At 36.6% G+C, this 26,703-nt stretch overlaps 1 long non-coding RNA gene across 26 annotated transcripts in view; it reads right to left on the reverse strand.

The window, feature by feature from the left end:
• The window catches only part of LOC147371147 (uncharacterized), a 552,664-nt gene that overhangs the window by 452,013 nt on the left and 73,948 nt on the right, over positions 1 to 26,703 (reverse strand). For 23 of the 26 annotated variants that reach the window (XR_015165883.1, XR_015165914.1, XR_015165882.1 and 20 more), the window contains one exon: positions 10,011 to 10,281. This is a non-coding gene — a long non-coding RNA (uncharacterized LOC147371147). Of the gene's footprint in view, positions 1 to 7,766; positions 10,282 to 26,703 lie in introns of those variants that run through there. The other 3 variants (XR_015165920.1, XR_015165876.1, XR_015165899.1) reach the window with 1 other exon arrangement.

The raw sequence follows: 26,703 nt of genomic DNA on the forward strand, positions 1-26,703 counted from the left end.
CCTTACATAACAGAATCTAAACTTGGACATAAAATATATTACTGCTGTATATTTTATAATTTTTTTCTTTCAGATCAGATCAGATCAGTCGCTCAGTCGTGTCCGACTCTTTGCGACCCCGTGAATCGCAGCACGCCAGGCCTCCCTGTCCATCACCAACTCCCGGAGTTCACTCAGACTCACGTCCATCGAGTCAGTGATGCCATCCAGCCATCTCATCCTCTGCCGTCCCCTTCTCCTTGTGCCCCCAATCCCTCCCAGCATCAGAGTCTTTTCCAATGAGCCAACTCTTCACATGAGGTGGCCAAAGTACTGGAGTTTCAGCTTTAGCATCATTCCTTCCAAAGAAATCCCAGGGCTGATCTCCTTCAGAATGGACTGGTTGGATCTCCTTGCAGTCCAAGGGACTCTCAAGAGTCTTCTCCAACACCACAGTTCAAAAGCATCAATTCTTCGGCGCTCAGCCTTCTTCACAGTCCAACTCTCACATCCATACATGACCACAGGAAAAACCATAGCCTTGACTAGACGGACCTTTGTTGGCAAAGTAATGTCTCTGCTTTTGAATATGCTATCTAGGTTGGTCATAACTTTTATCTTTAGAAATTAGCTATTATACATTTATTAAATCCATGAAAATACTTATTAAAAGCATGATCATCTTGATAACTTAATGTTTTTTTTCTGAAAGGAAGGGAATCCAATTCAAACAATCCCTGATTACACAGAATATCTGGTTGAAAAATTCTAATTATATGATATATAGCTGCGTTTACTAAATTCAGTCATCAGAGTGTTGATCTTTACTAAAATCATTTAAATAAGTTATGTACACAGACTACCCTAGAGAAAAATAAAAAGTATGTATAGACATTTTAAGCAAGACCTTTTCAGAGTATTGTGTTAAAACGCAACATATCGGGATTTTAATATTAAAAGTTTCTAAATGTAGCTGAGTCTATTAAAAATTCATTGGCTTAATGACTTATTTATCTTTTAACTGAAGTATAGTTGATTTACAATATTATATTAGTTTCAGATGTACAATATAGTGATTCAATATTTTTATAGATTATACTTCACTTAAAGTTTTTATAAAATATTGGCTGTATTCCCTGTGTCATACAATATATCCTTATGGGTTATGCATCTTATAAATAGTAGTTTACACCTCTTAATTGCTTACCCCTATCTTGTCCCTACCCACTTTCCTCTCCCCACTTGTAACCACTAGTTTGTTCTCTATGCATCTGTTTCTGTTTTGTTATATTCATTCATTTGTCTTACTTTTTAAATTCTACATATAACTGATAACATATAGTGTTTGTCTTCCTCTGACTTATTTCACTAAGCATAATATCTTCTAGGTCCATCCATGTTGTTGCAAATGGCAGAATTTCACTCTTTTATGGCTGAGTACTATTCCAAATATATGTGTGTATATACCATATCTTCATATACCATATATATATATATATATATATACACATACATATAAATGTACACCACATCTTTTTGATTCATACATCTGTTGATTGACACTTAGGTTGCTTCCACATCTTGGCTATTATAAATAATGCTGTTACGAGCACTGGGGCACATGTATCTTTTTGAATTAATGTTTTCATTTTCTTCATATATATATATATATATATATATATATATATATATATACACACACACACCCAGGAGTGGAATCTCTGGGCCATGTGGTAGTTCTATTTTTAGTGTTTTGAAGAATCTCAAATTTCAAATCTCTCAAATCTCAGTATGGAGGACTCTCCATACTGTTTTACATATGCTGTGCTGTATTCAATCATATCCAATTTTTTGTGACCTCCGTGGACTGTAGCCCCCCAGGCTCCTCTGTCCATGCGATTTCCCATGCAAGAATACTGGAGCAGGTTGACATTTCCTACCCCAGGGGATCTTCCTGACCCAGGGACAGAACTTGAGTCGCCTTCGTCTCCTGCACTGGCAGGCAGATTCCTTACCACTGCTCGCCTGGGAAGCAATGGCGAACTGTTTCATATGCCTGTTGGTTATCTGTATATCTTCTTTGAAAAAATGTCTTCTTTGAAAAAGCCTTCTGCCCATTTACTACAAAACGACAGTAATCAAAACAGTATGGTACTGTCACAAAAAAAGAAACATAGCTCAGTGGAAGAGAATAGAGGGCCCAGAAATAGACCCAAATATCTACGCCAATTAATCTACAACAGAGGCAAGAATATACAACAGAGAAAAGATAGGCTCTTCAGTAAGTGCTACTAGGAAAACTGGACAGCTATACATAAAATAATAAAATTAAAACATGTTCTTACACCATATATGACTTCCCTGGTGGCTCAGATGGTTAAGCGTCTGCCTGCAATGCAGTAGACCTGGGTTCAATCCCTGGGTCGGGAAGATCTCCTGGAGAAGGAAATGGCAACCCACTCCAGTATTCTTGCCTGAAAATCCCATGGACGGAGGAGCCTGGTGGGCTACAGCCCATGGGGTCGCAAAGAGTCAGACCGGGTTGAGTAACTTCACTTTCACACCATATACAAAAATAAACTCAAAGTGGACTAAAGACTAAATGTAAGACTAGAAACTATAAAACTCCTAGAAGAAAATATAGGCAAAACAGTCTTCAACATTAATTGTGAGAGTATTTTTGTGGATCTGTCTCCTAGATCCAAAAGATCAAGGAGAAAAGAAACAAACGATCTAGGGCAAAAAAAAAAACAAAAACAAACAAATGAAACCTACTTAGACTTAAAAGCTTTCACACCGCAAAAGAAACCATGCACAAAACAAAAAGAATATACAACAGAGAAACAAACAGACTCTTCAATAAGTGTTACTGGGAAAACTGGACAACTATATATAAAAGAATAAAATAAGAACATTTCCTCACACCATATACAAAAATAAACTCAAAGTGGATTAAACGTCTAAATGCAAGACTACAAATAAGAGAAAATGCTTGCTAATGATATGACCAATAAGGGGTTAAGATTCAAAATATGTAAACTGCTTATACAACTCAATATCAAAACACAAACAACCTGATTAAAAAATAGGCTGATCATTTTAAATATCTCAACATAATTTTCTTAAAATAGCATTAATTAAATTTACTGAAATAATATTAAACTGTTGCTTAACATTAAAGAATGTTTCCTTTATCAACCAGCTAATATGGTATCATGTATATGTAATTTTAAAACTGCCTCCATTAAACAGTCTATTCTGTTTCAAATTACATTTTAATTAGACAATTCTAATCCATATGATTAAATAATTTTGAGATTATTTTAGGAGAGAAATGAACTTGAACAAACAGGAATCCTGATAATTATAGTGCAGGTTACTCTCAGCCAAAAATAGGTTAGGGAAGGTTTCTCTGTCTATGTTTTCTCAAGCAAAGCCAAAGTATGATAACAAAAGAATACGCATCTCAACCTATGAACAGAATATAAAGTATATAAAATGAAAACTCTCCTTAGAAGTCAGTGAAGTATCTGAACATAATGTTAAGAACTTGCTCCAACTAGCATTGAATGTAAGATTTTAAAAATTTTTTCTGTTTTATATTTTTGAAAAGTGTTTCCACATACAAAATGGATAAGTTTGGTGAACTACTTTTACCCCTATTTATCCACAGAAAAATATAATCAGACTAGCAGCAAAATAAGCTCAACACACACTGTGCCAGCAAATCCTTGATCTTAAATTTAAAAAGAGAAGAAACAGACTCAAAGACAGTTGTTAAGGAATTCTGGCAGAATCTCTTCAGAGAGAGAAGTTAATAGGTGTAATAAATGACCCAGGGCACTGGTAGGAACAAATTATATAAATAAACTTAAGAAGAAGTTATACAAAAAACCTGGACCCAAACAAATGTGAACCTGTAAGTTACAAATGCAAACTCAGGATGGCATGGCCTAGTAAAAGCTGTTTGACCTGCCGCTCCTCTATTCTTTTGTCAGTTACAGGAGTATCCTCTTAAGCTGTCACTTTTACAAATGTAAGCAAAATAATTTTATAAAGAGATGTTTTGTCTTATTAAACACTGCCCCCAGTACATAGTCCAGATTTCCCTCTTAGCTTGAAGGAAAAGTGAATGAATATTGGAGCAGAAGGTTTACATTAAAGTTTTTATTTAAATTATCATTACCATGGGCTCTTAAATCACCTAATGATTCGTTTGCTTTGCAAACCTAAAACAGAACTTTTTAAGATAAACCTTAACTCACTACAAATCATAAAATTATTTCCATATAAAGTCTGTTTATTAAATGTGTTAAACCGTTATATGGCCCCTATAAATTTATGGAAAGGCAAAGAACTGCTTGGAGGAATACCTGCAAAAGCAATATACATCATAAAAAAACTTTTACACTCTGAAAAGAGAGAGTACACAAGGAATATCCAAGGCTGGGAATTGAATTACTAAGCCTAACATGAGCCAAGATGATCTCATTTTATGTGAAGCCATCCTTAAAGGCAAAGATTACAGCCCTAAACTTTATCTATTAGACTTTCATTATTTTGGCTAATTCTAAGAGGAGTCATTTCAGACTTCTTCATCTCCTGATTACAAGGAATTTAATGACTGATTGGGGTTCAACAGCACATAGCCCTTTCCCCATTTTTGGATGCAAACAAATTCCTGAAAGATATGGTTACAAATTACCATAGCTCCCAGCAAAAGATCATAACGTTAATGTTTCAGCATCTCTGGAATATACCTGTAAATTGTAGAGACTTTAGCTGTAGATACAACCATAGCCTTCCCTGATAGGAACTATATATGGCCAGGTTAGCTTTCTAACACCTTGAAACTGGCATGTTAAGTTATTATGAAAAATATTAGGACAAATGCCCTGTTTCTGCCAGATTCCCTAAGTAAAGCTGCACAGCTCCATCAACCAGCAGACATTATCTTTTTTCCTATGACAACCTCAGTAGGAATTAACAACAGAAGGAACTCTGTGAAGGCTCAGAGCTCCAAGGGGACTATCTGGCAGATTCTAGAAAGGCTCCTTTCTGAAGGAGTAGCTGTGACATCTACTAACTATTTGGTTGCTATACAGACAAACCATGTATCTTTTTCCTCCATGATTTCACTTCATTGGTTCATGTCAGAGGATTACCAGCCTCAAAGAAAATATCATTTCAGAATATTTTATGACAAATCCTCCGTCTGTGGTGATCAGAAATTGGTTTTATTTCCATATCCTCACAACCACAGCTAAAAGTGAAATTATTCCTAATCTCCTACTACACACCAAGTCAAATACTCATGAATGCACACAACACAGAGAGCAAGTAGTATAGTCATCCAGAATATTTTCTTAGAAATAGATCTGTCACCTTACTTTATTAATTTAATTGCAAAAGAAATATATTCATGTTTTTCTGATTACATCATGAGGTTATAATGAAAATTAAGCTCTTATAAGTCTCTAAAGAACCCATATCTCTTTGGATACAAAAACTGCCCAACACATGATACATCTAAAATATCTTCCATGTGTGTCATACAAGTTTCATAGGCGATGGAGACATTACACATGACTGTCTTGAGACAGTGGCTGGTTTCTTCACTGTCAAGGAACAAAGGAAAAAATACTTGCAACAGGCTTCCATCTGGATACTACAGAACCTGAGCATTACTCTGAACAAAACTGATCCTGGAAGTAGTTAGATTTTTCTCATTGCTATCATTTTTTGACAGGTGTGGCATGATACTGCCAAGTAAAACATATATTTAAATGCAGTAATCCTAGAAGAATGGTGAGTTGTGTAGTATGTATTTTATAAACACAATTTCATTTGATATGTATGTGTGCTCCTTACCGAGATATTAAAAGCAGAATAAAATGCAATTGAAAGTCGAATTAATATCTAGGACACACTTTCACTTGTTATTTAATTCTCAGAAATAATTATACAATATAGATATTATTATCTCTGTTTTCTAGTACAATGACTGAAACTCAAATATTGAGTGATTTGTCCAAGGTTATAAAAAGTTAATAATTGATGGAATCTGATTTTGAATCCAGGATTTGAAATACCAAATCCAGAGTTCTTTCCACCATGCCATGTTGCATCCTTACACAACACTCAATATTCTTTTCAGCTAAAGGACAATGCTAAGAAAAGCTCACCATATGACTCAACATATGACTTGGGGTACTTGTGTGAATTTCCATCTTATGAGGTTCCTTGAGAGATAAGGAAGCAGCCAGGAGAGCAGCAGTAAATCCTTAAGTGTCATTCAACAGGAAACATCCCAGAGCCATTCATTTTAGCCTTGGCAAACTAACTTTTGGTTTAGTTTCCTTTTCTGGATTTCATTAAAAGATGGTGCATGTGTAAATCAAAAAGCATAGGAACAATGAAAATTGGTAAAAAAAAAAAAAAAACCTGAGTCAGTAAAGATCAATGTTTATTTTAGAAATGGAACTCTTTATAAAACAATTATTTCTGACACATTTTATATAAATTCATGTAAATGAAATTTTAGTTCCTTGAAGGAATTAATTACTCAGAGGAATACCTTGGTATAATTTTTGTAAGCAAATATTAATCTTGAAAATAGCTACCTGTAGGCAACATAACACGATGCCTAACAGCAAGGACTTCAGAACCAGACTTCCTAGGGTTTCCTTCCGACTCCTCTGTTTACCAAACATGTGGCCTCAAGCAACATACTAACCTCTCTGTGTCTCAGGTTCCTCATTTGTAAAATCAGGGCTGATAAAAACAGTACTAATAACAATCTTAAGAGTTATTATGAGAGTTAAAATTAATAAAAGTACATATTAAGTACTTAAACTATAAATACTGGCACATAAGAAGTATCAAACATGTTAATTAAAAATACTGTCACATTGCTTAAAACAATATACATTTCTGTTACAAATAGCTGCCTATTTGTATCTGAATAGACATTGATGATAAAGATAATAATAATGATGTAAAATTATCATAACCATTTATTTATTATTATTATGAGGCATGGGCTTATGTAGTTATGTGCTAAGTCCCTTCAGTCGTGTCTGACTCTTTGTGACCCCATGGACCATAGCCCACCAGGCTCCACTGTCCATGGGAATTTCCAGGCAAGAATACTGGAGTGCATTGCCATTTCCTCCTCCAGGGGATGCTCCCGACTCAGGGATCAAACGTGAATTTCCTGCATTGGCAAGTGGGTTCTTTACCACTAGCGCCACCTGGGAATTATCATAATCAAATTAACTACATTATTTTTAAATTTATTTTTAATTGGAAGATAATTGCTTTACAATATTGTGTTTGTTTCTGCCATGCATTGACCTGAATCAACCATAGGAATACATATGTACTCTCCCTCCTGAACCTCCCTCCCACCTCCCACCCCATGCCATCCTTCTAGGTTGTCACAGAGCATGCCATTTGAGCTTTCTGTGTCTTCAGCAAATCCCCACTGGCCATGTAATTTCACATATGATAATGTATATGTTTCACTGCTACTCTCTCAATTCGGCCCACCCTCTCATTCCCCCTCTGTGATCACAACTACATTATTGACCACTATACTGTATGGCTCCTTGGATATAAGCCAAATCTCATTCTTAAAGACATGATGAGTCCAGTTTTCAGATACATGGGTGAAAGTATTGAGGAATGCATAAGTAAGGCTATGAGCTGAAAAGAATAAAGACACAGATAGACAGAGATTATATACTTACAGAGGCATATATATATATATACACACACTAGATGCATTTTTAAAAGATGGTAACTTTATAGAAACAAACCTGACCACTGAAATGAAATGACAATTTGCCTACTTGAGCATTCCAAGAAGATACTGTCGACGCCTTAAAAATTGCTCCTGCCCAGATGCCAAAACGACTAAAGCTCTACTTTTAAAAGACTCATGCCATTGAATAAACTTTGTTCAATTCCTTTAAAAAAAAAAAAAATTTATCCTAAGAGCAGGTAATGACACATAAGTTAATTCAGGTATACGAGACTGATCAGAGTCTATTCCAGGAAAATGAAGAGGCACAGGACAGAAGATCTCAGTCTTGTTTAGTACTCTTCTTGGGACAGGAAGAAGAAAAGGCAGACACAGAAAGCAATGAACTAATAGGGGATCCACTGAAGAAGTTTAGAACCAGCCCTGAGAGTGACTGTCTTTATTTCTTATACTCTGAACCAGGCTTGGGAAACTTTTTCTGTAAAGGCTCAGATAATAAATATTTTAAGCTCCATAGGCCATATAGTCTCTGTCACCACTACACAACTCTGCTATTGCAACACAAAAGCAGCCCAAGATAATACTACACAACAAATGAATCCTGCTCCAGTAACACTGTATTTACAAATACAGGCTGTGGCCAACTTTGGCCTTCCAGATGCAGTCTGCTGATATCTGTTCTAGACCAGTAGCACTTGGGATTTTCTGATAAAATCCCCTACCATATTACTCACATAAAATGTAATTAGTAATAAAGTTATTCTTTAAAAAGCATCTTTGTAAAGAGAAGGAAAAGAGCATATATTAATGTGTTTAAATCTTTAATCCAAGTAAAATGCAGAGTAAACCCAAAACTCTGTTACACTATCTACAGGAACCCTGTAATACACAGAAACCCTGTAATAGAACACACAGGCCCCAGATTGTTGCAAACTGATGTTCTGGAATTTGAGAAAGTCCTTGTGGCTCAGAGTTTTCTTCTTGTGGACCCATCACACAGATATTTCTCAATTTTAATAAATAAGGAAACAAACTTTAAAAATGTTAAGGAACCCAAAGTCAAGCTGGCCAATAGAGACTCTCTATTGAAACACCAGACTTGTCTGACTTCAAAGCCCATGCTGAAAAAGAACTTTGACTTCTTTCTACCAATAGGAAAATCAGTCTTCACTAGAGTCCATAAAGCAACATTAAAAGATAAGTAACTATCATAGGCAAAGCAGTTTTATTTCACAGGGTTTTTGCTCTGGAGGTGCTTAAATAGTATCAGGACTCTAATATTTAGTGTTACATATTTCAAGAAAATGTAGAATATTTACACTCAACCTATAGTTTTGTTACTCTAAATATTTCAAACAATTCTTTTATTTCGGAAATGCCCAAGCATAAGTTGAATACTGATTTTCAGAGCAAGATGTATTAATATTTAACTTAAAGCTATATATTAATAAAGATGAGTCTTAGCAGAAGAAAGAAAAAATCCACTTAAATTTTGCTAAACACCAGGGGAAAACAGAATTGGTAAATCCAATTCAAAACATGTACTGGGCTCTTATCAAATAACTTTAAACATGTATACAAATTAAATACTTGGGGGAATTTCACAATGCAAATTCTAAAAAAGTAACTAGAAAGGCAGATGGGACTTCAGTTCAAAGAACTACTTCTTTAAAAAGAGCCATTTGTGATAATTCGCTAAGTGAAACATATGACATCATGGTGTACATTTTATTTATAAGAGATTAACTGGTTACTAAGTTAAGAAAGTTACTAAGTTACTAAGAAAAAAGACAATGTGCTGCGGATTTCCCCTAGGCTGCTGAGATTATATTATGCCATTGATTTCTGTATCTGTCATCATATTGCAACCTTAAAATGTATTGCTGACCTGGTTTAGACTATCACACATCTTTGAGTAGGGCTACTATAGCACTAAGATTGCAAAAGGATCATGACAAAAAAGGTTACAATTTATTATTATTATTGAAATTCTGAAAACAATTTAAATTTTATATAATTTCTTCTTTGATACTCAGTTTCTATCGACTAAAGTATGTACATTCTTTATAGGCTTTAAAAAAATGATTGCGGAAAGTCAATAATGACAAAGTAGATAATTTGGACAAGTAACTAGAAAAACTGAACAAAATATAAAAAGCATATTCTCCAAGGCACTGGAAATCCAAAAAAGAGTGAAGAGTAAACAGGACGAGATCTGGGGAGACTGAGAACCAAGGAGATGAGCCTGACATTTGAAACTACTTACTCTTTGGGGGCAGGTTTCTGAGTCATTCAGTGAGTCAAGACTGCCTGCAGTGCAGGAGACGAAGGAGATGTGGGTTCAGCCCCTGGGTCAGGAAGATCCCACTCCAGCATTCTTGCCTGGAGAATCCCATAGCTAGAGGAGCCTGGTGGGCTATAGTCCATGAGGTCGCACAGAGTCAGATGCAACTGGGCACAGGCACGTTCTCTTCAGGGTACTGACAGATCCAGAAGGGGCAACTTGATGACTAAGAAGCTGAACTCTGCTGATGGCCCTGAAGAGGCAGAAGGAAAGGGTTAGAGTCCAGAGTTACTAGCTTATTTTATTTAGTGTCTGCATGGCATATCTGAATTTAAACTTCAGTTTTAATTATTATTTAAATTTACTGAAAAATAAACAACTCCAATTAAGAGAAAAAGATCATTGGATTGAATTTTTTTATGTGTATGCCATAATTGACAAACCTAAAGCAAAAAGATACAGAAAATAGCAAGTAAAAGACTATAAAGGGATGCCATGCAATTCCAACCAAAAAACATAGTATAATAGTACAAAATATAATAGTATATAGTATATATAATAGTATAATACACAAAAATAAAACACAGCAAATTTGAAGGCATTCCCAGAGATAAAACAGCATATTTCATAATGATAGAAGTTTAACTCACCAGGAAAATACAATAGCTCTAAAATGTATACATATTACAACACAGCCACATAATATGTAAAAAAAAAAAAAAAATTAACAGTACTAACATGAGAACTAAAGAAATCTACTATCATATGGAAGATCTTAACATATATGTTTTAGTAGTATTAGGATAAACAGACAAAATATCAGTAAGAACTTAGAATAGTTGAACAATTAATAAGCTTGAACTAATTGACTGACACAGAACACTGCCCTCAACACATGCTGAAATGGCATTCTTTTTAAGTATATATAACTCATTTATAAAAATCGATCCTCTTTTAGACCATAAGGCAAATTTTAATAAATTTTAATGAACTAAAATCTACAGTATGTTTTCTGGCCAATTAAGGTAAAATAAGTTCTAAAAGTTTTCAGAAAATCCCCCTTACATTGGAAATTAATCAGTATATGCCAAACCTTTTATAGATTTAATATAATCCCAATTAAAATTCTAGTAGGCCTTTGCTTTATTTTGGAGAAGGAAACGGCAACCCACTCCAGTATTCATGCCTGGAAAATCCCATGGACCGAGGAGCCTGGTGGGCTACAATCCATGGGGTCGCAAAGAGTCGGACACGACTGAGCGACTTCTGTGTTTGTGTTTGCTTTATTTTGTTTTGTAGAATTTGACAAGCTGATCCAAAATGTATATGAAGATAAGGAAGGCCAAAATTATCCTCATATCAAGAATTACATAAAACTACATAATTAAAACAGTGTTCTCCAATGGCTCAGTGGGTAAAGAATCTGCCTGCAATGCAGGAGACATGGGTTAAGTCCCTGGGTCAGGAAGAGTCCAGGGAGGGGGAAAATGGCAACCCACTCCAGTATTCTTGCCTAAAAAATCCCATGGACAGAGGAGCGTGGCAGGCTACAGTCCAAAGGGTCACAAAGAGTCAGACACATAAAGCCAAGAAACAGTCACTCATTTGTGGATAGTTGATTTATAACAAAGATGGGACTGTAAAAGAGCAAGAAAAGGATGATCTTTTTGACAATTTGTGCTGAGACAAACTGAAGGCCCTTGTGGATAAAAAAATAAAAAATGACCTTTACCTCATACCATGTACAAAAATGTGAAAGCCAAGTTATACAAGCTTCTAGAATATAATATTGGAGAATATATTTATGACCTCGGAGTAGAGAAAGGCTTCTAAAACAGAACAGAAAAACCATGAAAGAAAGAGTTGATAAATTGGACTACACTAAATCTAATCATAAAAATCATGAAAGAAAGAGTTTTCATAAATCGGACATTAAATTCAAAACTTCTGTTTTTCAAAAGATACCACAAAGAGAATGAAAAAGGCAAGCCACAAACTGGGGACGATAACTACAATAAATATAATGAGCAACAGATTCAGATCCACAACAAATTAATGAAGAAAAGTCAATGCAATAGTAATATGGGCAAGAGACTTAGATAAGTGCTTCACTCAAGAGGATATCTAAATGGCCTATAAGTATAAAGACTTCAGCATCACAAGTAATGAAGGAAATGGAAATTAAAGTCACCATGAGATACCACAGCATCCCATCAGAATGGCCAGAATGAAAACATCTGATAATATCAGTATTTGAAAGTACGCAGAACACTGGAAATTCTAACACTGATGGCAGGAGTAATGTTAGTAGAAATAATATGGAAAATAGCTTAAAACTGTCTTTTAAATTTGAAGATATATATACCCTATGACCACCATTTCCACTCCTAGGTATACAGCCAACAATAAATGCCTACACGTGTTATTCATGAGACAAGGTCAAGAATGTTCATGGCAATATTATTCATAATATAAAAAACCTGGAAAGAGCACAAAGGCCAGTTGGTGAGAAGTGATAAATTATGATATATTCACACAATGGAATTCTATGCAACAATGAAAATGAATGAACTTCACTCAGACAATAACATGGATGATTCTTATAGATAAATCTGTTGAGATAAAGTCAGATGCAAAAGAATTTATGTCAGTTTAATTTACATAAAGTTTTTTAAATAGACAAAACTAAACTACAGAGAATTAGGGACATGTGCTTGAGTTCTGCTAAGAAGAAAAGCAAGGAAATTATTTTATTAGTTAGGGATTAGGAGGGAGTGTGGAAGAGGGGTTCTGGGGAGTGACAATGTACTATTTCTTGACCTGAAATGGGCTACACGGATATTCATTTTGTAATAAACCATTAAGCTATATTTGTATTGTGTACTATTCTGTATGTGTACTATTCTGCTATGTTTTACAATTAAAATGGATTTTTTAACTACCATCCACATTAGAACTTAAAATTTAAAATATTATTTTGATAACTATCTGATATTACAATAGTGTGCTTGAAAATGAGTTAAAATTACTGAGGTTTCAAGGGAATATTCACCAAGAACTGAGCCAAGCAAACAACATAAATAATAACAAATATAATATTGATAATGGCTAAGGTATATAGCACTTACTATGTGTCAGACACTATTCTAAGCATTTTTTGTATATTAACACATTTAATCTCATAAATCCTATAAGACATATAGAATAGAAATATCAGAATATATATTCACTCCTCTAATTTGAATCATAGGATTACCATTTATGAAGAAAAACAGCTCTGAATACAATAGCACCACTGATCCCAGAGATGCACCCTTTTTGAAAGTCATGGGTCACAACAAACAAACAAAAACACCTGTCAAGGAGTTTATGACAATAAATCAGGAAGAGATTAGATATTTTAAAAGATATCAAGTCTGTCCGTCAGTTAAGGGTGGAGCCAGTTAGGAAGCTTTGTAAATAAATGAGGAAATATAGCAAATTTTTAAAAATTCAGATTATCTAACTAATCCACCCATTTGGGGACATTTCTTCTTTTGCCTTAGAATGTTCCTCAATATTGGCACACAGAATACATTTTTTAAAAAATTTTAAGATCCCAGTACAGTGTTGAAATAACTTTTTCTTTGAAAAATGCTTTACAATGCTGTGTTGGTTTCTGCCATACAACAATGTCAATTAGCCATAATTATACAGATATCCCCTCCTTCTGGAGCCTCCCTCCCCTCCCCCCATCCCACCCATCTAGGTTGTCACAGAGTGCCAGCCTGGGCTCCCTGTGTTATATAACAACTTACCACCAGCCATCTGGTTCACACCGTATTAATTACTATCCCAAATGAAATTAAGCTGAACTTGAAGGGAAGTAGTATTAAGAAACAGCCATTAAATGCTCCATGGTTGGAAGGATGTGTTCAACCAAGCACGGTGCTATTAAATATGTATATACTACAGCGTCTTTGAGTTGCTAGGAAAATATTGTGATCCTTTTTAAATTCTGAGATTAAAAGCTCACTGAGAATTGTGTTTTAATTTGCGACAACTTGAACACTAGTCTACTATTTGATAAAATAAAATCAGTTTCCTTAGATACATAGAACAGCATAGTCAGCTAACTCAGAGTTGGTTGACTGCTTACTACTGGAAAAATCACAGCTTTACCTATATGCATCTTTGTCGGCAAAGCGATGTCTCTATTACTGAATACACTGTCTAGGTTTGTCATAACTTTTCTTCCAAGGAGCAAATGTCTTTTAATTTCATGGCCGCAGTCACCATTTGCAGTGATTTTGAAGCCCAAGAAAATAGTCTGCCACTGTGTCCAATTTTCCAATTATTTGCCAGGAAGTAATGGGACTTAATTTAAATAGAAAAGTTTATCACATGTTTATGTTTACATAAGCAGATTCATACTTTACCTTATCTTCTATGATATGCTTATTTCACTCAACATGAAGTTATTGAGATTCACCAATTCTGAAGCATATTTTCATTCATTTTCATTGCTGTATAGTATTTTACATGTGGTTAAGCATAGTATATTTATTCATTGTACTGTTTATGATATTGAATTGTTTTCAAGTTTTACAATGCTTCTGTAACATTTTATACATATTTATTTGCTAAAAAATTAGAAAGGTTTATGAAACAATCCTGAGTGTTCATTTATCAATTCAACACTGAATTAATGTTATCTTTTAGTAAACATTCTTTCTATTTTTAACTAAACATCTATTTTCAGATGACTGTAGATTGTAGGTAATAACAGAAAGTGTAAATCACTTATACATTTTGCCCCACTGGTACCATCTTGCAAAACCATAGACAACATCATGACCAGGACTAAATTCATATAATCAAGATGCAAGCCATTTCCATTACCACAGGGGTCTCTCCTGTTACCTTTTAATAACTACACCCACTTCTCCTCTGTCCTTCCCCCATGTTAAACCACTGCAACTACCAATCTATTCACCTCCATAATTTCATCATTTAAGAACATACATACCTCAGAGATACTGTGCATTCAGTTCCAGACTATGAAATAAAGCAAACACCACAATAAAGCAAGTCACACTAAATTTTTGGCTCCCCAGTGCATGTTACAGAGAAGGCAATGGCACCCCACTCCAGTACTCTTGCCTGGAAAATCCCATGGATGGAGGAGCCTGGTGGGCTGCACTCCATGAGGTCACGAATAGTCGGATACGACTGAGCGGCTTCACTTTCACTTTTCACCTTCATGCGTTGGAGAAGGAAATGGTAACCCACTCCAGTGTTCTTGCCTGGAGAATCCCAGGGATGGCGGAGCCTGGTGGGCTGCCGTGTATGGAGTTGCACAGAGTCGGACACGACTGCAGCGACTTAGGAGCAGTGCATGTTATGTTTACACTATACTGTAGTCTATTAAGTGTGCAATAGCATTATGTCTAAAAAAATGTAATACCCTAATTAAAAGACACCTCATTGCTAAAATTGCTAACCATCATCTGAGCCTTAAAAACATGATCAAAGTAACATCAAAGATCACGATCACAGATCACCAAAACAAACCCAATAATAATGAAAAGTTGGAAATATTGTGAGGATTACAAAATGTGACAGAGACACAAAATGAGCAACTACTGCTGGAAAAAATGGCACCAGCAGACTTGCTTGATGTACTTGCCACAAACCTTCAATTTGTTAAAAAAAAAAAAAAAGAAACAAAAAACGCAGTATTTGCAAAGTTCAGTAAGCAAAGCACAATAAAACTCGGTATGCCTGTGGCTGGAATCATACTATTCATAACTTTTGGGGACTGTCTTTCTCACTCAGCATAATTCATCTAAATTATTTCGTACATCAGTAGTTTGTTTTCTTTATTGTTGAATATATGGTATAGATGTACCACAGTCTGTTTAACCATTCAACAGTTGAAGGAAATCTGGGTTTTCACCAGTTTTTGGCTGTTATACATAAAGCTATTATAAACATCATGCACAGCTTTCTTTGTGAATGGAAGTTTTCATTTCTCTGGGATAAATGCCCAGAAGGTCATATTATAGCTGGACATTTAATTTTTTTAAGAAACTGCCAAACTGTTTTCCAAAATGGCTATACCGTTTTACATTCCCACCAGCAATGTATGATTGTTCCAATTTTCCTACATCTTGGCCAGCATTTGGTAAACCCAACTATAATTATTAATGTCAGCATATTACTAGGACATAAATATTCAGACAGTGTATTTATGTGATTCTATTTCCTGGAGAAATAATTTGTTCAATTATAGAAAAAATAAAAGATGGTGGTGGTTTAGTTGCTAAGTCTTGTCCAACTATTCTGACCCCATGGACTGTAGCCTGCCAGACTCCTCCGTCCATGGGATTCTCCAGGCAAGGATACTGGAGTGGGTTGCCATTTCCTTCTCCAGGGGATCTTCCTGACCCAGGAATTGAACCCAGGTCTCCTGCATTGCAGACAGATTCTTCACTGACTGAGCTACAAGGTGGCCAGTTACAAAAAATTAAGAATAAAAACTGAAACTAATGAAATTGAAAATAATAAATTAGCTAACAACTACATATACTATTAATGTATTACTTCATATGGTTCTCTAACATAACTTTTATGAGTCAATGACTTATTCTACCTTTAAAAAGCTCTTGACAAGCTCATCTTCACCAACCGTATTTAAACTTTAAGCTTTACCAACAGTTTTGTGTTTTTTCGGTAAAAAGTCAGTCAAAAGAAATCTATCTATCAGTATGAACAGATGGCTCAAAACAGTGTGCTACCACATGCATTCACTTCTTTTTCTTTCTTTCCTTCTTTCTTTTTTTGCAGATTTATTTTCTCTTGGCTTCAGATTATTCATCTAAACCAGTGCTATCTCTCAAACATAATTGTCCACAGAAGTGTTGCTAGTCATTTGAAAAGACTCAGGAAAAAAAAAAAAATGCCGTAATCCATCTAGACCCAACTCGCTATCTTAAGAAATCCATAGGATTATATGCCTATTCAGTTATTTAGGGAGTTAAACCCAGGCTTAAGTATAATAAAAAGCTTACTAAAGTGTCTTTTGTCCTCTACTGGAATACATAGTCTCACATGCAAAGCAGAGAAGCAGGAAGTAATCACAAAAAGAGGAAAGATAGCACTACAAACTGAGAATAACCAGAACTTGCTCTCTTGTGTTTTGAGTTAGCCTCTGCTTCCCATTCCTTGAGAGGCATCAAATTAAAAGAATGTGACTCGAGACCACAAAAAAAAAAAAGTAACTACACAGATTTACAGGCGTGCTCATAAGTCCATGTAGTTGCACAGCTCCAAGCAGAAGGTTTATGTTCATTTAAGAGTGGAAAATTTTCAAGTTCTTCCAGAAGCACCATCTGTTTCTACTGGCTGGTCTTGGTTTGAATTATTTATTACGATAATCTCAGATTTATCAGGTTAACCTTTGGATTGCCTCCTAAAAATAACTATGGAATATGTAGAATTTTTTGAGTAAATATAGGAAAATATAAGAATTAATTTTACCATTTTACTGAAAGAAGCTTAAGGTCGTCATCATAACAAAATAACCAAAAAAATTGTAGTTTATTACATGTAATGGGTTTGATCCATACAGACAACACAATTTGTCCACAAGATGGCGCTAAGGTAATTAACGTTTTTAAGGAAACATTCAGTGCAATTTTAAATACCGTAAATAAACATTTCCCACCATGGTTATCATAGGATATCTGTCTTATCAGTCTGTTAATGAGAAATGGAAAAAAAACAGAGTTCCCAAAATCAAAGCCAGGACTTTAAAAGCTGACAAACAGCTTTCTATGAATCTTTATGATCTGGTAAGTCTCAGAATCTTAAGAAAAATATAAGTGACTTCTTACGAGCAAAGTTAAAGATAAACGGCATGTTATGAAAGGATTAAATATAGAAACATTTGGAAAAATACATTTCCAAAAGACAGCAAAACTTTTCCTAGTGCAAAGTTACATTAATCTCAATGAGAGTTATTTTAGAGAAATGGAGGGAGAAAATACAATTTTTCTCACATTTAAGAACTCCAGTTATACACTCTTGGGTTTTGTAGACTGGAACAACAAACCTTCAATTAAAAATAGGTATATTTAGAGAGAGCAGTTAAGAATCTAATTACCACACCAAACTGAGTGGTCAGTTTCTACCTTCTTGAATTAAGTCACAAACCTGGTTGCCTGCAGGCCATTACACAGCCAATCTAATTCAGCTGCATTTTCTCAAAATCTAACTTTAAGACAGCTCCGAACTGACTGATGTCATTAGAGAGAAGTGGATGGTAAAGGCTGATGTTCCTTCTACATGAAGGTATGAGCTTTCTTTTCCTCAATTTATTCTGGTTTTACTGAGGCTGTATATTTTGGCATAAGTCTTTCCCACATTCATACCAATTATTTTTTACTAGTATTTAGGACTAGCAAGAACTGAGAAGCAATTAATTCTCATTTTTCGTTGTTTGAAGTGTCACTCCAGTGATTATTAGCCATTTGTAATAGTATGGATAAATTTTTAAGTTTGTTAGCACAAAGTTACATATGAAAATAAAATGGAGTACTAGTGACTTTTGAAAGCATAAAAAGCAACTTAGAAAAGAAGTCCAAGTCCTATAAGATCAATTTTATTCCTAATGGAAAACATTTCAGAGTATGAGTCATGTGCAACTTTAGCTAGGAGTTTTAAATCTTTAAATCTTAATCCTCTGAATCTTTATGGAGGAGAGTCCTTAAACGGAAAGCATTCCATACCTAACTTCTAAATGGCCTTTCAGATGAAAGTATAGCATCAATTATGTGTGGCCATATTGAAATCTGTATCATGGAGTAAAATTTCTTAATTACCAAATGAACAGTCAATGGACGGAAAAACATATCTTTCTGGGTTTACCTTCAACTTGATGGCCATTTAGTAATATTTATAGCCATAAGAGGGCTTCCCTGGTGGCTCATATGGTAAAGTGTCTATCTGCGATTCAGGAGACCTGGGTTTGATCCCTGGGTTGGGAAGATCCCCTGAAGAAGGAAATGGCAACCCACTCCAGTACTCTTGCCTGGAAAATCCCATGGACGGAGGAGCCTGGTAGGCTACAGTCCTTGGGATTGCAAAGAGTTGGACGCGACTTCACTTTCAGTTTTTTCATAGCCATAAGAAGAGAAGATAATTACAATGTAGCCTATACATCTTTCTTTGTTCAATAAACCATTGAATCCCTAGCATATGTTGAAAACAAATGAAGTCAGACAGGAAATTTGAAGCCAGAGTCCATTGCCCCAAAATTCACGGCTGAAGAACAACCCTGCCAAGAGCAGGAGCCCAGAAAGGAAGAGAAAGATGGACAAGAACACTCAAATTTAGTTAAATATAACAGACACTGTGGATTTGAGGTATTGTATATTCAAAAGTGAGTGAGATGCCATCTTGTCTTCAAAGACTTCACAACCTAATTGGGAAATAGACATCTGTACAAATAATTACAATGGCCACTGTAACTATACAGCTCATTACCCTGCAATGAAGTAGATCTGAGATGTGGTGAATGTAAGACCTTCATTGTATATTTACTACATTCAAACAAGAGTCATTTAGAACCATTTGCCAAGTATTGCTTGAATATATTGAGTAACAACAAAGAAGCAAGAAGTCCTTAAAATGTCCTTATACTCAAGTTGCTGTCTTTCTGGCTTAGGCAGGAAAACTAACATACCAAGAACACTGGACAGAGCCTGGCGAAGATGTAAATTCAACTGATATCATAATCCAACAATTGTAAAATCTGTCTCTGTGTTTCTTTTCCAACATTCCCCACCCTGTAGAGTTAACAAACAATAAAAGATCTTGCATCATGATCACACACACACTCACAATTGGAGAACAGTGTGTTAATGTAACCATGACTGTAAAGTATAGATTGCTCATAAAGGTGAAAATCTGTTTAAGCAGCAGTAGTCTAAGAAGGTTTAAAGAGGGGCAACTTAGCTATTAACCTCTCTACTCTACTGAAGCTGTACTTTTCAGGGTCTACAATGGGTTCTTAACTGAAAGTGCAAACATTTTTCTGGTTTATATCACTCTTTACCTTTTGTTATGTCATTCTTTCTCCATCTCTTCACCATGCCCAGCCAGATGCCAAACCCTAGATACCACCACAGTGTCTCTCACATCCATCCCTTCTTTTTCATTCACAATTTTCCTGTAGTATTGGCAGGATACAGAGTCCTCACCTTTTATTACAAGAGCAACGAGAAGAAATCAGCTGTTTCTCTGCCCAATGGCAGAGACTATGGCCTATTTCCAGACAGTTGTATGCTTCCACTTTGAACCTTGCAGGAATAACAAACAGAAATATGTTTCAATCGTATGACTCCTTGTCTCAAGAATCCATCAGTGATGCCTATTAAGGTATTTCCTGTTAAGCATAAGTTTCTTGGATTGATATTCCAGATTTTCTAGATTCTTCTTGTCTATAATCAGACTAATTAAGAGCTGGAATTAGAGTTCAGTGTTAGGTCTGTCCAACAACAACCCCATGTCCTGGCCATATATCCCACTGTCTTTTTGATAAATGTTACCTGTGGCAACTAATGCACAAATAGGTCAAAAAAGAATTAGTGGGTTGGGCAGATGTGTTTTATTTTACCCTACAATCTAAGGAACTGATATTATAGTCACAAGATGTGTGTCTAAGTTTTCTAACATGCCTTTCAAATGAGAATTTACTCGTTCATTGTGAAGGTGTCCTGACAACTTTTGATATTAAACAGCCATTTCATCTTCTTTAAGGAAAACAAGCAACTAGAAGAATCAACAATTGCAAAGCAATTGTCCTCCAATTAAAAATTTTAAAAAAAGAAAAATCAACAACAGACAAGAAATGGCGCACTTGTCTAACCTGTTTCATAAAATTGATTTTGCTATTTTATAAAAAGCCTTTAAATCACAAAGTAATAAGTGGTATATGTGCACTATGTATGTTCAAATGTTTTAATTGAACAGTTTTATTGAAAATGCACCATTGATTAAAGAATAAGAAAGAAAACCTAGAAAAATATGTTTAGAGAATGGTGACAATCATTTCTAATCCAAAATCCCAAAATTTCCACTTCAGTTTGGCAGTGTGCTCAGCAGTCCCGCAGATCTGTCTCTTGCTTCAGCAGAGTTTGGATGGCCCAGACCCAGGGATGCCCCTTGCTCCAAGGGCCAACCTTCTGAGATCCCCAGTGCAACCTTCTGAGCCATCCTCTCATCTACGCTCTGCCTCTGGGACAGGCCGACACCATTTTTTTTTTTTTAACTTAGCTTCCTATTACCAATCAACCACGAGCTCCCCAATTCCTCAGAATTATTCCACCCAGGTGGAGGCCGCCATCAACCACCTAGTTAACTTGTACCTGCAGTCTCCTACACCTACCTCTCTCTCTGGGCTTTTATTTCTACCAGGACAATGTGACTCCAGAGGGCATGGGCCACTTTTCCTAAGAACTGGCCAAGGAGAAGCACCAGGGAGCTGAGAGTCTTGAAAATGCAAAACCAGCGCAGCAGCCACGACGTCTCCCAGTACATGCAGAAGCCACCTCCAGATGAGTGAGGGAAAACCCAGGACGCCGTGGAAGCCGCATTCTCATGGACAAGAACCTGAACCAGGCTCTTTTCGGATCTGCACACTCTGGGTTCTGCCCACGCAGACCCCCACCTGTGTGACTTCCTGGAGAGCCACATCCTAGATGAGCAGGTGAAACTCATTAAAAAGATGGGCGCCCACCTGACCACCCTCTGCAGGCTGGCTGATCCCCCAGCTGGGCTGGGCGGTCTCTCTTTGAAAGGCTCACAGTCAAACACAACTAGGACCCTCCAAAGCTCCGAGGCCTTTGAGGAGCCCTCAGGTGTCAGGGCGGAGAAGACAATGGCACCCCACTCCATTACTCTTGCCTGGAAAATCCCATGGATAGAGGAGCCTGGTGGGCTGCAGTCCATGGGGTCGCTGAGGGTCGGACACAACTGAGCGACTTCACTTTCACTTTTCACTTTCATGCATTGGAGAAGGAAATGGCAACCCACTCCAGTGTTCTTGCCTGGAGAATCCCAGGGACGGGGGAGCCTGGTGGACTGCCGTCTATGGGGTCGCACAGAGTCGGACACGACTGAAGCGACTTAGCCGCAGCAATAGCAGCAGGTGTCAGGGCTTCTACCTGAAACCCCTCTCTGTGGCCACTTAGGCAGTTTTTTAACCATCCTGGAGCCCTCTCACAAATCTTGGACCAAATGGAAGCAATAAAGATTTTTGCAGACAAAAATTTCCAATTCAATTCAATCAGGGGAATATAAAATTATACATTACAATTAGCAAGTCAATCCTTGATTATGCCTCTGATCTGAGACATCATCTTGAAAAAAGAGAAGGACAATGAAGCTAGAAGAAAAGAATACAGAGAGAGGGAAGGTTCTATCTAGGTGGGTCATATCTTAAATTAATAATAGTATAAATAAAACAATAACTATAACATATCACTTATAGGTCTGCTTAGTCTTTTATTAGCCTTTAGTTAAGATTCTGATTCTACATCCAATATTGGCAATTAAAAAATGAATAATTTTGTAGGTGCTTTTAGAAATAATATTTTTTCATGAAAAAAATCTTCCATTAATAGTGATTACAGAGCAGTAGAAGTTAAGACAGGTAGATTTTGGATCGAGAGAGACAGATGATAGACAATCATACCTAGGTAGCTATTCAGATAAACTGTAAGCTTTCTGATATGGTGTTAAAAATAACACTAATTTTCCTGGGCAGAGTTTCCACTATATAAACATTAGTAAAACTTGAGTTATATTTCAATACATGATTTCTGCAATTTATTTCAAGGCAACAGAAAACCACTAAATGGTCCCCAGTGTAAGGAGAATTTAAATCATGTCATTTCTTATTAAGGTTGTATAAAGCACCTGTCAGCAACATTCATACACCTACACTAGTAATTACTGGTATTGATTTGCAACACTCCAGGATTTCTCAACTAATCTTAAAGGATGTCAGGAAATTATCAAAACAAAATTAACATCCTTAATTTTTAGAAAAATATGTCTGAAGACTGCAAGAGAAATCAGGGAACATAGCCAAGATAAAAATATTACACTTTGAAATTGCAGGAAATCAACAATTATTACCTATTGTAAGTAAGCAAGTGGGTGGCTACAAGTCAGGAAAATTACTCCTTCAAGCTGTAGAAAGATCATTTGTCTGATACAACAGCTCCCTCCAGTGGCAGTTAATGGTAACCTGACCGGCTGGCTGCTGCTACTAAGTCACTTCAGTCGTGTCCGACTCTGTGCGACCCCATAGACTCCCCCGTCCCTGGGGTTCTCCAGGCAAGAGTACTGGAGTGGGATGCCATTGCCTTCTCCGACTCAGGTGCAAATACGAGCAAAGGAAAGAACAAAGACGCTCACACTGGGGAAGGGGCTTCTTTTTTCAAATGGTCAGGTTCCAACCACAGGAAAACTGCCTTGTACCAAAATGCGTTATTTTAGAGTATTCAACCACTCTCAAAGCCGAAAGACGATTTAAAACGAGGAAACTAAATCATTCAAGACACTGCAGTTATGTCTACAATGTGTAAAGAATCTAGTGGAAAGTGAAAAATTAGGTCAACTGTCCAGATATTTGACTCGACATAAATAAGAACCCTGGGACTGACTTTTCCACTGTATATTTTTGGGTAACATATGTATAATCTGAGATTAGAATCTGAGCATTTTGCTTTCATTGTGTTTTCTTTAACTGATTTCCATGACATTTCTTGTGAAATGTGGCTCTCTTTGGTATGTAAGTTCAGCAAAAGACGAATCTATGTCTGGTTCACAGCTGTATTTCAGCCTCAAAACGGTGCCTGTCCCACATTACAGTCTCAATATATGTTTATTAAATTAATGAAGAAATGTGATTCCTTCGACAATACTTTAGAGATGGAGTCTTTCTCTCGTGTTCATAAATATCTTTGAGAATCTGTAAAAAGCAATAAACTCTTTCTTTCCAAACATGTATGTATAATTATGCATAGAGTTTCCAGGGTTTCTTGAACTCTCTGTCACTCACTTTATGAACCACAGGTTAAGGAGCTCTGCTCTAAAAAGAACATTAAGACAAACTTCATAATTGTGGAACTGAGATGGTCAATTGTATGCATCATTTTGTCTGTGTTGCTTCGGCTATTATTGTCTCAGATCCTGGCCTGAGAAAATTGGACTTACGGATTGTGAAATTAAAACTATTGGGGGGAAATCCATTCTATTTGAAAGTCATACTAAACATCAAAAAATATATGAGAACGCAGGAAAAAAAAAAGATTTTCTGTGAACATAGAACATTCAGTCTACTATTTTCTGCTTTCTATTCTTGACAAGCAAGTGCCCACAGTGATCATAATAATCAGCAACCTGAAAAGAGGGTTCACCAGTTCCCCAGGCCCTAAAGAAAGCATTCCTGGAATTTTACCCAAGTCCTGCCAAAAGGGCCAAGTCAGAAGTCAGCGCTAGACATTTCCGCATACAGCAGTGATGCTGCTGTCAAAATGCCTTTAACAACAAGACTGTCCGAGCTCCGTGCTCCAAAATCTTTGATGAACCAGCAGCTGTTGTTTCGTCGCTAAGTCATGTCCAACTCTTTTGAGACCCCATGGACTGTATGGAGCCTGCCAGGCTCCTCTGTCCATGGGATTCTCCAGGTGAGAATACTGGAGTGGGTTGCCATTTCCTTCTCCAGGGAATCATCCTAACCCAAGGATTGAACCCATGTCTCCTACATTGCAGGCAGGTTCTTCGCCTCTGTGCCCCTGGGAAGCCTCACCAGCAGCTGTTCAACCTCCCTTTTCTGTGGCCTAGGTTTGCCACCTTTCCCTACCTTCAACATTGTCATAAAACATAAGGATTTTCCCATTATTCTCTCCCGGAGTGCTTCTATGAGTAGACCTGGTGTTGGTTCACAACCTTGGGAGTCCTGGGGGGAAATTCGAAACTGGCCTTCCTCACACTCATACATGAAGGGAAGGAAGGGACCGAAGAGTCAGCCACACCAGACTGGTTAGGTGGTGGGTTTCACGTCAAGGGTACTTACTTAGGAGGCTTGCCTTTGATGGCTCCAAGTAAATCTTCATACCTGCCCACCAGAACCTTACAAGTTCATACAGAGGCCTCAGTGGGTTCAGTCATGTATACCGTGCAGAGAGTTTCAAAACCACATTATTCTCTCAAGGCTACATCCTTGAAGCGGCTGCTAGTATAAGAATAGGTTTGTAGGTGGCCTGTACATCCAAAGGACAGAGGACAGGATAAGGAATCTAGCTCCCAAATCAACTGTGTCCTCCCAGTGACCTCCTCCAACACCTGGCCAGAGCCCATGACAGCCATCTACTTTAATTCAATTCAATCATTATTTATTTACTGATACTTTCTCTGTCCCAGACTCTCTACTAAACATTACAGAGATGGGTAAAAAAATGTCCCCACAATTCCACTCCTAAGAATGTACCTGAGAAAATTAAAAACATGTTCACACAAAAATTTGTTCATAATATTATTATTCATAATAGCCAAAAAGTGGAAACAACCTAAATGTATATCAACTGATGAAGAGTCAAGCAAAATGTGGTATATTCATACAATGGGATATTTATTCAGCCGTAAAAAGGAAGTATTGACACATTCTAAGTGAAGGAAGCTAAACACAAAAGATGACTTATTATTCAATAACTTTTACATGAAATGCCCACAATGGGTAAATCCATTGAGATGAAAGTAGGTTAGTGGTTGCCAGAAAATGTGGGAAGGAAGGAATTAGGACTAACTGCTAATAAATACATGATTGGAGGGATGGGTAAGGAGGGAAATGGGAAGGTTCTGGAATTAGTGGTGATGGTTGCATGCATGCATGCTAAGTCACTTCAGTCGTGTCCGACTCTTTGTGACCCTATGGACTGTAGCCCTCCAGCTCCTCTGTCCATGGGATTCTCCAGGCAAGAATACTGGAGTAGGTTGCCATGCTCTCCTCCAGGGTTGCACAATATCGTAAATATACTAAAAACAGCTGAAGTGTATACTTTATTTTTTTTTTCTTTTCTTTTTTAAAATTTATTTCATTGACATATAGTTGGTTTATAGTGTTAATTTCTGCTGTACATCAAAGTGATTTAGTTGTACATATAGACACATTTTTTCTGTATTCTTTACCATTATGGATTATCACAGAATATTGAACCATTATAATTCCCTGTGCTATACAGTAGAACCCTGCTGTTTATCCATTCTGTGTGTAATAGTTTACATCTTTGAATCCAAAACTCCCAATCCATCCCTCTCCCACCCCGATCCCCTCTGGCAACCACAAGTCTGTCCTCCATGTCTGCGATTCTGTCTCAAAGATAAATTCACTTGTGTCGTAATTTAGATTCCACACATAAGTGATACCATACAGTATTTGTCTTTCCCTTTTCAACTTTGTCTTTCTCTTTTCTGACTCTCTTTCACTTGGCGTGACGATCTTCAGGTCCATTCATGTTGCTGCAACTGGCATTATTTTGTTCTTTTTTATGGCTGAGTATATTTCATCATATACAGGTACTACATTCTCTTTATCCATTCCATCTGTTGATGGACATTTTGG

Source organism: Bos grunniens, chromosome 6, assembly GCF_055505025.1.
Source record: "Bos grunniens cultivar Pamir isolate PY7600 chromosome 6, Bosgru_T2T1.0, whole genome shotgun sequence".
NCBI classification, from domain to species: domain Eukaryota; kingdom Metazoa; phylum Chordata; class Mammalia; order Artiodactyla; family Bovidae; genus Bos; species Bos grunniens.